We start from the raw sequence: 14,584 nt of genomic DNA on the forward strand, positions 1-14,584 counted from the left end.
AAATTAGGGTAGGCTGTTACTTATGTTTTTTTCTTCTTTTTTAATTATGGTTTCAAAAAATACATAAAATCTGTTACATTGATCTTTCTAAGTATATATTTCAGTGGCATTAAATACCTTAACTTGGTTGTATAGCCCTCTCTACCATTCATACCCACAAAATGTTTTCATCCCAGAAAGCTGAAATTCTATATTCATTAAGCAGTAGCTCTTCATTACTATCTCAGCCCAGCTCCTGCTCATCACTGATCTACTTTCTGTCTCTGTGGATTTAACCCTAAGAACCAAATGTAAGTAGAATCATACAGCCAGGTGCTGATGGTTCATGCCTATACACCTAGCTACTCAAGAGGCTGGGATCTGAGGTTCAAAATCAGCCCAAGAAGACAAATCCATGAGACTTTTATCTACAATTAACCAGAAAAATGCCAGAAGTAGAGGTGTGACTCAAGGAGTAGAGTGCCATTCATGAGCAAAAGAAGCTAAGCTAGAATGCAAAGCCCTGAGTTCAAGCCTTGATATTTTTTTCTATACAAAAAATAAGTAGAATCATACAATATTTGTCCTTTTGTATTTAATCTGCTTAACATAATGTTCTCAGGGTTTATCCACATTTTAGCATAAGGCATAATTTCTTTCTTTTTTTAATGACTGGGTAATAAATATTCCATTGTATGTATGTGCCCCATTTTGTTTATGTCTTTGACTGTAGATGGACACTTGAGCATGCTCTTCCTTTTGCATAAGATGACTAATGCTGCTGAATGCATGGATATACAATCTCTGAATCCATGCTTCAAGTATTTCAGGAACATTTTTAGTAGGAAAATTGCTGGATCACACTAATAAATCTAACTTTTTGAAAAACTACCATTCTTTTTCCCAAATGTCTACATCATTTTTAATTTCCAGCACAAATGCATAAATTTGCTCTCAAAGGAGTTCATAGTCTCCAGAAATAAGAGAGAGAAGAAAAAGAAGGAGGAGGAGGAAAAAGAGAAGGAGGGAGGGAGGGAGGGAGAAAGGAAAGGATAGGAAAGGAAGGAATGACTTTTGCTCCTGAGAACTTACATTCCCCTCATTGTAAAATTACCTACTATGTTTTTGCTGTCTACCTCTTGTTCATCAAAATCATACCCCTACACTTCCTAGGAACTAGAGCTTTGTATCATTCATTATTTATAAAATATAGTCCATGTCTCCTAGAAGACAAATGCTTGCTAGGTATTTTTTGACTTAGACTTGACTTTGTCCTTATTTCTTGAAGGGAAAGTAAACCAAATTGATCATTGAATCAAAGACTATATCACAGAGGAAGAAAACATATCAAGGAAGCTCATTCATTAGGGGATCACAAGAGCAAATTTTCCTGTCCGTTTTATTTATTCCTGAATCAAATTTACAACGTCTAGAGCTGAATAGGGGACTTAGAAGATGCAGGTTGCCGGATGTGATGGGGCACATGTGTAATCCCAGGATTTGTGAGGCAGGTACAGGAAAATCAGAAGTTCAAGGTCAGCCTGGGCTACATAGGGAGTTCCAGGCTAGCCTGGGCCATAGACAGATACTCTACTTCAAAAGTACACACATTAATATTGAAAGGTCTCCACCCTGTGAAGATCTCTCAAGCTCTCGCCATCGTCAGCCATTGTAGTAGACATTGTTTTAGGATTTGAGGAAACATGGGGTCTCAAATGGCCAAGTGCCAGGCTTTGGGCCAGTCAATCAGGGTGATGAGGAAGCATCTGAAAGCAGCCTTGGAAAAACCTCACTTGATCCCAAACTTTTGCCTGTCTCATCTGCATTTGCACATGACATATTCCCCAATTTCATCACAAACATGATTCTGTACACTAGCTTGAGGTCACCGTACTAAGGATGGATTGCTGGCTGTGCAGAATATTTTCCCCTTGAGACAAATTACCAGAGGCCTCCCACATGTTCCTACTTCAGGCTCTTGATCTGTGAGGCTCCTGGGATTTTTCCACAGTGGAACAAGTGACATCAATCACCAAAAAGCCACAGTAGACAAACTTGAACCGTCAGGCATCAACATGGAATGAGTGTCCCTGTTTCAAGTGAAAATATAGCAGTGAATGTTGTCAGAATCAAGCTGCAGGCAGAGCCATAGCACAGTTCTGGGGGTGTGGGCAGGGCTCTTCCTAAGGAAAAGGAGGGCAGGACCTCCTGGTTTTCCTCCATGCCCAAACTCCCAGGAGACAAATCATTAGCCAATCAGGTTATCCTATACACTCAAGGCCATGACAGCACTCCTTCGAACGGAAGAAAGCCAGGGATGTCCTGCCCGAACTCCGCTCTCTGACATTGCTTCCCTCCTCATCAAAGCACCTAAAGCACTTAAAGATGCACCTGCTCCCAGGGGAAGCACTGGTGGCCCATTGAGCGTGATGGACCAGATGCAGAGCACATTGAAAACCCAAAGGGATGTATCCTATCAATGGAGCAATTTCTCGGGAGTTAGGTTCAGGGCAAAGGGGACAGAAGGAAGTGAAAAGCAACTTTCACATTTACTCTCTTGTGTGCTCTCTGAAGTAGGGTCCAGAGTATATACTGATTTTGTAACATCTAGTTGTTAAAAAAGAATCATCCTGAGAATCGCTGAGGGACTTCCCAAAGATTCTCTATCTCCCCCAAACATCAAATCATCAGGCCCCCCAAGAGTGTAAGCCCCTCTTCAGCTTCGTCTGCCTACCTCTCCTGCAGGTACCAACTCTTTTGTGACTTTTGTTCAGCCATCTTGGCCCTTAACCTCCATCCTCCATATTGTAACACGTTTCGTACAACTCCCTCAGCAATGTGTGTTAGCTCATATCCACCACCATCATTCTGCATGGAAGAAGGGCAGGTAGGAACAATGAGGTGTTGATTTCTCTGCCTTGCTGAGTTCCAGCGCTTAGTGCCCTTTTCCACGCTACATTAACATCCACTGCACTGGCTTGTAGAGTAGCTCAAACCCAGGATACAACTCGGAATGAATGCGTATGTTTTGTTAATCGGCATCATGATTGTCTGGGCTCCCAGTCTTCTTCGTTGCCTTGTTTGATGTGGTTAATATAGCAAGAAATCTGAAAATTGCCTCCACCTTTTGTTCCTTAATCATTTATTCTACATGCCAGCCTCTTGAGGTCCCAATATATGTTCTCCTGTTTCTCTAGAGCCAACTATAGCCATCTCTCGGTATCAAAAGTTAGGGTGAATTTGTTACCTTGTCCTTATGAAAGCTCATTGTGAAAATTCAGTGAAGAAGAGAAATAAGAACCAATGCCTAGCCAGGCACTAGAGGCTTACGCCTGTAATCATAGCTGCTCAAAGAGGCTGAGATCTGAGGATTGTGTTTCAAAGCCATGTTGAGCAGGAAAGTCCATAAGACGTTTATCTCCAATTAACCCCCAGAAAACTGGAAATGGAGCTGTGGCTCAAAGTGGTAGAGAGCTAACCTTGAGTGAAAAAGCTCAGGAACAGTGCCCAGGCCTTGAGTTCAAGCCCCATAACTGAAAAAAAATAGGGAAGAGCTACTAGCCTTACATCACTCCAGCACTACTCCAATTTGTTCCACCCATAGTACTGCAACCATTATCCTCAGAGCTGTATGTTCTTCAATCATCAAGAGCTTGTTCCTAGAGAAGTAAAAAATTCTGCAGGAGTCAAGTCTTGGGGTTCTTCAGGTGGGGACTTTGGGCTTCATGGCATCTGTGAATAGCTTCATTTTGAATTAGAGTTTTGGGCTTCTGGGTAGATTGCTTTTCTTCCCTGGGAAAATAAATCATTATTTTAGTTTGATTTCTTGAAGGATCAGTGTGTCAGTTGAAGTCTCCTGGAAGTGGACTGACCTGGTGTTCAGAGTGCAAAGCTTGCTCTGGGGTGGGAAACCTTGGACAGGAAGTGGAATGAGGTGAGAGGCCAAGTGATGATACAGAGCCTACCAAGTATCTGCAAGTCTAACAGGGAGCTTCAAAAAAATAAAGGGCAGGGCTGGGAAGGTGGCTCAGCGGTAGAGCGCTTGCTTTGCAATGCATGAGGCCCTGGGTTCGATTCCTCAGCACCACATAAGCAAATAGAAAAAAAATATAAAAAAAATAAAGGGCAACCATGATGAGGATAGAAAAAGACCAGAAGATAAACGTTACTCCCACCCTACTTGAAGGAATTTTAAACTCATACCTCTTCTTGACTTATGTATGTTCTATCTGGGGGGAAACAGGAAGACTTGTAGAGCCAGGCCTTTCATTAGTGGACTTTCCAGAGGCAACTGCCTTGACTATATCCACTTTGCCCAATCACTGACCAGGGTATGAAATACTTGCAAGAACCCCCATAGAAGCAAGAAGAACTTTTATCTTTAACAAATTTCCAGAACACAGAATGGGCCGCCATGGGAATTTAGAATGCTAGGAGCAGCCAATTCCAAATAGAACTTGACCTTGAACAGACCCTCAGTTCTCCTGGATGTTCATAAGACTAAAGTTAGGACAAGAGATAAGATGTCCCTTGGTGTTGCCGACTTGGAGGAGGAAAGCAGCTGTATGCAAAAGGCTGGAGGTCTCACGCAGAGCCTGTCTTCCTTCAGAACCTGTCTTCATCCAAGCTGTTTGCCGAGCATCAGCAGACCCTGATGCAGGTATTGAGGCAACACTAAAATTAATTCAACTCTCAACAATAATCACCTAGCAAAAACATAACTCTGCCCATTCCAGAGATACAACAAATGCTGTGCCTTGGGGTCTGCCTGAGACTGGTTCCTGTAACTGTAATTTGAAGATACACAAAGGCAATCGTGTTCCTTGTTCAACTGGTTTTGTATGTTTGAAAGTTTTCACATTAAATATGTGAAGACTGGAGATCAGGCTTGGATCGGAAATTCAATACAAGATGTTATAGGAAAAGCTAAGTACTCCTCCCAATTCCTTGGAACTTGAGCTATTCTTCTTCCTCTTTGCTCACATAATATTTTGGTCAACACTAAGTGTGTCATATTCTGTGAGGCCTTGAGTCTGTGCAGTTGACAAGTCTCTTGGGGATTTCATGAGCTTCACAGATTGGGGAATGTCTGGGTATCCAATGAAGTCCCTAAAGTAGTCTCTGTGGGTCTCTGATATCCGCCCCCCGCCCCCACCCCCACACTTGTTTTTTGTTTAATTAACTTGGATGGGATCAGGCAGTCTGAGCTATGTTTCTACTTCCGGAACTGAGTCACAGCTAAAGGAAGTTCATCAAGGCAGTTTTGTCCCCGGTACCTCTAGTCTAAAGGCAGACAAATGAGCCAAGTCAGAGAAAGCCACATAAGTCAACATTTGCTGAGAGGTGTGTAGGCTTTTCTTCCTTAATAACTGAGCAAAGGAAGGAAAGTCTTTCGTCTCTGTCCCTTTCCTTCCTGCTTGGACTGTGTCATGGGAGACCATGAAGCTTTGAGCCATAACATCTGTCATCTGCTATGATGGGAGGCCTGGCCAACACACCAAAGATGATAGAGAAGACAGAAGGAAGACCCTGCCCACTAGGGCAGGATGCCACCCTTGCCTCAGATCAGATATATACATATATTTTAATTATAGGACAGTAACAAGCCCATGTGAGCCTTTCCTGTGTACTACGGGCAGCTTATCAGTTCCTGCCCTTTGACCCCAAAATTCCACTTACACACATTTGTCTTATGAATATAGTGAAGCATTTGTCCAATGACTCATGTTGGATGCTAAGGCACATAGGTGTTGTTCTTACAGTAAAAATAAATCTTTTATAAAAATATTCAATAATAAAGTGTGAGTTGAATTGTACAATCACACTAGTCAGCTATTAAATATAGTAAAAGTGCAGAGCACATAACTCCATGGGAAGATGTATGTGCTGACATGTTTTGAAAATCCAAGATGTGTATTATGAAGAACACATTTGCTTTTTGTGCAGAATACATATGTGGAGAGGCAGAGAGATGGAGAGACAGAGACACAGAAAGAATGAAAAGAGAAAGTATGCCAGAGCCTAATTATGGTTATCTGCGAGTGATTTTTAACTTTTTCACTTCTAATTATTGGCAGTGAACATGGGACTCTAGAATAGGACTGGACCACACACTAATCCAGGTAACAGAATGGGTCAAGGGCCAAGGCCCTTTTGCTTTCAGATAATTTCCAACATATTGGGGGAGGTGGAGAAGTAGAATAACTGTGCTCACAAACACACTCGATCATCCTGAAGCTGGACTTTTCACTAAACAGCTCTGTGCCTCACCCTGCATTTCAAAGTACGCTCTAATTTCTAGAAGTCTAGATTATAGAACTCACCCTTGCGCATGCCATGCCTGCTCCACCTGCTATTATGTGGCTCAGGGGAATGTGCTAGAATCCATACAACAGTAGTGGATGGAGATACTGAGTTGCTAAGCTGAAGGCACAGGGGGGAAAAGTTACAGAAAGCATAACTTCCACACCAAGCTCAATTTAGGAACCCTGTCATTCTCCTCCTTCATTCCAAAAGTGGCTACTTAGCAACCACTGCACATTAGAGACTGGGGTAGAAATTGAGTATTTTAAGATAAATGAAGAGGTACATATATCCAGTGGAGTATTAGTCTACCATAAAGAATGAAATTATCACTGGGAGAGAGCAAGGAAGTGGTAACATTGTCCAAAAAGAAATGTACTCTTCACCTGACTTATTAATTAATAATAGAAATTAAAATATTTTTAAAAGAATGAAATCATGTCATTTGGAGAAAAATCACTGGAATGTGTTAAACCAGACAAACCAATTCAGGAACACAATTATTACATGTTTTTCGCTCATAGGTAGAATCTAGACTTAAAAAAAAAAAAAACAACCAATATTATGGTATGATTACAAAGGAAGAATGTTTGGGGAGGGAACCACCAGATAGGGGAAGAGGAAAGAAGAGGATGATGGAAAGAGGTCAATAGCAGAGAAAAATATTATATTTATACATATATATATTTGAAAATAGCACAATAACCCCCCAAGAACCATTAAAAAGGAAGGAAAGAAGAATTAAGAAAGAATAACATAGGTGAATCTGTTTAAATCATATTATATGTGTGTCAGAAATGTCACAATGAAACCCCTTTATATGATTAATTTATGCTAATAAAATTTTTTAATAAACAGCTGAGTCTTGGTGGCACATATGTGTAATCCTAAGTACTCAGGAGGAAAAGATCTGAGAATAGCAGTTCAAAGCCATAGAGAAGTCTATAAGACTCATACCTCCTATTTACCAGCAAAAAGCTGAAATTGGAAGTGTGGCTCAAGTGGTAGAATGCCAGCCTTGAGCAGAAAGACAAGTGAGAGCACAAAGCTCTGACACAAAAACAACTGAATAAACTATAATCCCTGCCATTCATCATGTAGTAGCAGAGAAACATACGAATAAATAACTAAATGCAATACTTCCAATCTAGCATCAACTAGCATATAGTACTTGTAAATGCCAAGCAGAGGGGGAAATTGGTCATTAATGTGAGATTGAATTGGAAATGTTTCACAGAGGAAGTGATAGGTGAACAAAGTCGAAGGTGGAGATAGGAGCTGGCAAAGGGAAAAAGCATTTCGTACAGAAGGACACCAAAGGCCTGATACAGCCCCACCCCCTGCACAGCTGAATCCACCATCCTCCCTAGCAGCCTCCACACCTCCCTCCTCTGCAGACTGATCTTCAGTGGCAATCATGAGATTGACCAATAGTGGTCAGAGTAAAAGTACCAACCATGGCACTTTCCTGTCACTGAACTTTGTGCACAAAATGACATAGTTATAAAACTAATTGCTAAGTTGTACTAAAATCAAAGCATCTGCCAAAAGCAGAGAAGAATAAATTATATCATGACATTGAATTTCTCTTAGATGTAAAACAATTATTTCATTATTATTCTTTTTTTTTAAGTTGTCATGCCTATAATGCTGCCTACCCAGAAGGATAAAATCAGGATGATTGCACTTTGAAGACAGACAGGGCAGAAGAGTCTACTTAGACTCCATCTCCAAAATAGCCAGTAAAACACCAGGCTGGAGGTGTAGTTCAAGTGGTAGAACACCAACTGAGCACATAAGCTGAGCAAGTTAAAAGCCCTGAGTTTAAACTCGAGTACAGAAAAAAAAACAACTCATTTTAAAGATATTATCCATTTCAGTAAAAAAGAAAACAATGCCTCCCAGTAGGTATAGTTTAACTGGTTTAAATCTTAAAACCCTAACTTATAAGTTCATATTATGGAACCATAGTACAACCAACTGAAATCACTCATGTACTGTTTCTCTGCCTTTCCAATCCCCGATCTGGTTGCTGACTTGAGTGACAGCTTAAACATAGGAATAGGTTGTCCTGTATCCAACAATAAGCTAGGAAGAGCTGAGCTGTTACAAATTTAACTCCAAACAAAAGGCGTGTAGTTAATCAGGCGAATTGTATCACTGAGAGTTCTCTTAATAAACTTTCAAGTACAGAACAAATAAGTAATAAAAATCTATTCATTTGCCACCTATCTATGCATTATGATTTGAATAATGTCCCCAATTGACTTGTATGCTGTATGCTTGGTACCCCAGCTGGTGGCACAATTTAGGAAGGTTCTAGAAACTTAAGGAGGCAGAGTCCAACTGGAGGAAGTAGATCCCTTTGGGTGGATCCTTGGGGTACCTTGTCCCTAGCATACATCTCTCTCCCCCCCTCCGCTCCCCTCCTTCCAGCTTCCCTCCTTCCTTTCTTCTATCTCCCTTGTTCTCTCTCTTTATCCCTCCTTTCCCCCACTTCCTGTTCACCATGAGTGAAGGAACTTCACCTCCACGTAGCCCTCCTCCTCCCCCCCCCTGCCCTTGCCATGATGTTCTAACCAAGAAGTGGATTGAACCCTCTAAAACCATGAGCCAAAATAAATTTTCCTTCATTTTAAGTCAATGCCACCATGGCAAGAAAGCTATCATGCTGACTTACTAAAACTCAACCCAAACCACAGCAATTGTTTAGAACATATGCCAGCAAAAGATTTCTTTCTAGCAGGTATTTTCCACTGCTGACATTACTTGGACCTGCAAGTACAGGGGACAATATAAAGGGACACAATTTTAGCTCACTTTAGTGTTCTTTTCTCTACAGACCACATGCCTGTGGTTGTTAGCACCCAGAGCAGGAGGCTTAAGCTACCCTCATCTCAAGATATCACTCCCGGAAAGAAAAGTTCACATAAAGTAGGAGCTGAGATAAAGATTCCCTGGTGAGAGATAAGGACAGATTGGTGGAATTCAGGCAAAAAAGAAAATCAACTTAGAAAGGATCAGCATTTAATTTTGCCAAGAGATAAATCATCCTGACAAAGAAGAAAGGAGGCTCCTTCCACTCCTCCTCCGTTCTCTTTATGGAAAAGTTCAGTCAAGCTTTCCTGTAGTACACAAGGATCAAAGTCTTTCCATGCGCCTTGCTGACCCCGCAAGGACTGTCAGCAGACAGCAAACACGAACACAGCCAAACTTCCTGTCCCCAACATCAATCCACCCAGAGTTTCCTGTTATCATTTTATTGCCATTTTTATTTCCTTGGGGATTTCTGGCTGTACCCCTTCCTCCTTTCTTACTAAAGTCTTCCTGAAATGCAGCCTCTGTCTCCAGGTGTGACTATTGGAGCGGCCTCAGACACAGCCTTCAGACCTTATAAGGATAGATGAACAGGAATGCAATGTTTCTCAGCCTGGAAACACCTGACTGCAGCACTTTCTGGAAGCTTTGATGACACCACCGTTACACACGGACACCTGTTTAACCATGTACACAGCACCCCGTGGCTGTTATCTGAAATAAGTAGAAATCAAAGGGAAGTGTCCTGTCTTGAGGACAAGCAAAATGTACGTGTGACAGACGCCATGTATGGTGACACCACCCTAAAATGAGATGAGTTTATGGCTGGTCTACACACCTGCCAAAGCAGACAGCCAGGTGAGCATGAGCAATTGAAAAAAGGAAGCAAAGTCAAATCACATTTCTTCACTGATAGAATGGTCTCCACTTTCAGAAAGGAAAAAAAAAGTATGTTTTCCTTTTTTATCATGGGCAGTCTGAAATGGGGGTCCTGATATTGGGGAGACTGTCAGATAGATGTGCACTTCTGCTCTGACTTCATTGTTCATTGGCTATATAGCCACTATATACTGGTAGGTTTGAATTGTAACTTTAAAAGAAAACATCTTAATCCCAGCTACTCAGGAGGCTGAGGTGGGGAGTGGAATGGCACTTGAAAGCCAGCCAGGGAAAAAAGTTAGAGAGATCCATTTGAACAAACAAGCTGCTCATGGGGACACATACTTGTAATCCTAGCTACAGAAGAGGGAGAAGTGGAGGATCATGGCCCAAGGTTGTTCAAAGCAAAATGTTCCAAGAAAATAGAACTAGTCAAATGTTTCATGCCTGTAATCCTAGCTACTCAGGAGGCTGAGATCTGAGGATCACGGTTCAAAGTCAGCAGGGCAGAAAAGTCCCTGTGAGACTCTTCTCCAATTACCACTCAAAAACCAGAAGTGGCACTGTGGCTTGATTGGTAGCTACTAGCCTTAAGCACAAAGAGGCTCAGGGGCTGGGCGCCGGTGGCTCACGCCTGTAATCCTAGGTACTCAGGAGGCTGAGATCTGAGGACCGAGGTTCAAAGCCAGCCTGGGCAGGAAAGTCCATGAGACTCTTATCTCCAATAAACCACTAGAAAACCAGAAGTGGCACAGTGGCTCCAGCAGTAGAGTGCTCGCCTTGAGCTGAAGAGCGCAGGGACAGCGCCCAAGCCCAGAGTTCAAACCCCATGACCAACCAAAAAACAAAGAGGCTCAGGGACAGTGCTCAGGCCCTGAGTTCAAGCCCCACAATTGGCCAAAAAAAATTAATAAGTAAAATGTTTAAAATTATATATAATTAATTATAATTGTAAAATAACATAATATAAATTAATAGAATATAAATAGAGTATAAATTATATTAAGCAAAATTGGCTAGGAGCAAGCTTGCCTAGTAAGCTTACGGCCTTAAGTTTAAATTATACTACCATAATACTAAAAAAGAGATGAAATTCAATAATATATGTGAAACCCCAAGGTAATCCCAGCTGCTCAGGAGGCCAAGGCAGAAGAATTTCAGGTTTTAGGAGGGAAAGGATGGATGTAAAAACATATAATGTTCAGCACTTCAGGATAGACTTGCTTATTTCTATTTAGCCTTAAGTTGTAAAAATACATGCATCTTTATTTTAATTTTCACTTGGTGACATTTCATTGAATAAAGCAGGTCATTTGTCCTGTGGCATTTCCTAGGACCAGCATCATGCTAGTGCCTTCCCATATGTCTGCTTCTCCTGGGTCTATATGCATGGTCAGTTGGCAGTTCCATGGTGGCAAAATCACTTCATAGGGTTGGTGGCTCACATGTCCTTGCTTTGTTTCCTTTGGTCTTTCGAGACAAGGCCTCACTATTCAGCCCAGGCTAGCTTCCAACTCCCAATCCTCCTACCTCAACTTCACAAGAACTGATATTACACATATGTGCTACCTTGACCCATATTTTTTAAATGATTTTGCAGAAGATCCCAGAAGAAAGATTTTTTTGGGGGGGGGGGTCCTGTCATGGGGCCTGAACTCTGGGCCTGGGCGCTATCCCTCAGCTCTTCAGCTCAAGACTAGCACTCTACCACTTGAGCCACAGTGCCACTTCTGGCTTTTTTCTTTTTCTGCTTATGTGGTGCTGAGGAATCGAACCCAGGGCTTCATGCATGCAAGGCAAGTGCTCTACCACTGAGCCACCTTCCCAGCCCCCCCAGAAGAAAGATTTAAACAGTCTGAGAAAACAAATATATACTCCTATTGAATGCATACTGATGAGTAAATGATAAAGCTCTTTCTTGATAGCATAATGGATTAATTTTTGTCACAATAAATAGGAGGCTTAGCACTAAGCCTAGTTACAGACCACAACTTTAGAGAAGGAAAAAAATGAAAGAAAAAGAGATCCAAGCCTAAGGACCTTTTCTTTCTTGAGTGAATAAAGTAAAGGCATCTAAACCACACTCTGATCTTTATTTAACTACAATTAGGTGTGTTCACAAAGTCAGTTTCTTTTCTGAGAGTTCTCTGGAGAGGTGAGAGCTATGTGTTTACAGTCAGTGGCATCCAGGTCAAATGATGCTGACAATGATGACCATGATGCTTTCTCCTCCACACTTTCCCCACTTACACATCTGCAAAGGCTTTCATCTTCACCTGCCTGTGGCACCAAAATGCCACCATGTGATGGAGCATATTACATACAATTAATTGTAGTATATACTACAATTGTATATATACTACAATTAATTGTAGTTGAGTCCTGGAGATAATTAGTGTCCCAGAATACAATCCTACAGAAATGACAGAGTAGAGAGCCAAAAAGGTTGTTAGGGTACACTAAACTGTTTTGTGCATTGACCTTAAATTCTGCAATGTATTAAATAACACAGATCTACTTTTTGCTTATGAAACAAACAAAAGCCAGATGCTGGTGGCTCACGCCTGGAATCCTAGCAGCTCAGGAGAATGAGATCTGAGAATCATCAAGGTTGGAAACCAGCCCAGACAAGAAAGTCTCCATGAGACTCTTATCTCCAATGAACTACTCAAAAAACAGAGATGGCGCTGTGGCTCAAGTAGTAGAGTACTAACCTTGAGCACAAAGAGGCTCAAGGACAGCACCCAGGCCCTGAGTTCAAGCCCCACAATTGACAAAAAATAAATAAATAAAAGATAAAATCAAACAATCACTCAGCTCATCAACATGCTGACTGTGGATCTCTAGATCCTTCCATCGTGTGGTTCTACCACCCTGGCTTGAGGTTTGTAATGAGCAGCAGCAGGTGAGCAAGAGCATGGTGCCCACGTGCACAGATGGACATGTCACTGCTGTTCTATAGCATTGCCCAGAGCTACCTGATGGCACTGATTCTGTGTTTCCATGGCTGAAGTCACAAGCTTTTTGGTATTGGACTTACATGACATTCATATTACTAAAGTCTTTACTTCTGAGCTGTCGTTGTATTCCTTAAATCAATTCAACTGAGCCAGCTGGAGCATGGCTTTATTATAACCACAAGGTAATATGTTTATTAGAACTTTCACTTCTCTTTATTTAAAAAAATCAGCCTATCCATCTTCTTCTTCTCCTTCATCTCCTCCTCCTCTTTCTCCTCCTTTTCTATTTTTTATTTTCTCAATCAGGATGCTGCTTTTGAAAATGAATAAATCTACTTTGTATAGAATATACAATCTATTTACTAGTCCATAAGCTTAGAAAACACTAATATTTGGTTGATTTCTGAGACGCAGTCCTGCTATATAGCCCAGGATGGACTCAAACTTGTGATCATCCTATTTTAGCCCCCCAGCCACTGGGATTACAGATATATACCACCATGCCTGGCTAGACATTTCTTAAATTAAGTTGTTGAAAAATAAATATTTGTGCTTTATAAGACTATTCATATTCTTGATTTTTATCACTATGCATGGGACCAGACTCCACAGCTTCCAAATTCTAATCTTCCTGTGTTATCTTGAGCATGTCAAAATGTCATCGCCTTGACCGACTTTTTTTTTAGTCCTTCAATGAGGTCCTAGGTAGATCTTATCAACAAAATCCCTTCTGATGGCCTAATAGAGTTTTATTATTTCAAACTTGACTTTTTTCTCTCAATTTGTGAGTCAAGGAAAAGCATATTAAAGTGGTGTTTGAGAAGGGGGAGCTTTTTTTAGTATGAGAAAAATCATGTTTCTTAGCTCTGTGTAATCAATACAATGTCTGCTGTGAAATACCACCCTGAACCCCATTAATATGTACAACTAATGCGTGCTCATCAAACTTTAAATAGAGCACCTATAAGGAAGTAGATAACTAAATGGTGTCATGAGGAACACATAAGATTCTTTGTCACTAGTCATATCAGAGAAGATAACAAAGCACTGGAATAAAGCAATCTCTGGCTTCCTTGTATGGAATTGTAACAGTGGGAGTGACTTGAAATCTGGTTCCTTTCATTAAGATAGAGAGACTCCCACACGTTGGAATTGTATCTCCCTTGCTCTTGCCTCCAGTATGTACAGCAGTTCCATGGCCAACCTTGAGCTAAACTGCTCCGTAGGCAGATGTACTAACCTCTGAGTCAAGTGTTCATCCCCAATTTTGTCCATCCATGCTTTTCTAAGCAAATACAAGGGAAATTTTTTTGTTTTATCTGTTATTGTACTGGGTGAACTATCTGAAAAGCCAGGGGGAGGGAGGAGTCAGAACAGCATCTGCAAGGAATTCCAAAATCAGCCCAGAAAATAAAACAACCAAATTCATGATGTCCACTCCACATCACAAGAGTAGTTTTGCTGCATTGAGGGCTTCTGTGTAACCATTAATGATAAAACAGCATGAAAAAGTGCTTGGCTTCATGTTCTTCTAGTCTTAGGGCTGTTCTGGCTCTGGAGAATACAGATGAGTTGCCTTCTGGAAAAGACAGATTTGGCTTGTCAAAGTGCTATCTATCAACTAAAAATGTTTCATACATATGAAG

This window comes from Dipodomys ordii, unplaced genomic scaffold (assembly GCF_000151885.1).
Source record: "Dipodomys ordii isolate 6190 unplaced genomic scaffold, Dord_2.0 Scaffold9, whole genome shotgun sequence".
Lineage (NCBI taxonomy): Eukaryota > Metazoa > Chordata > Mammalia > Rodentia > Heteromyidae > Dipodomys > Dipodomys ordii.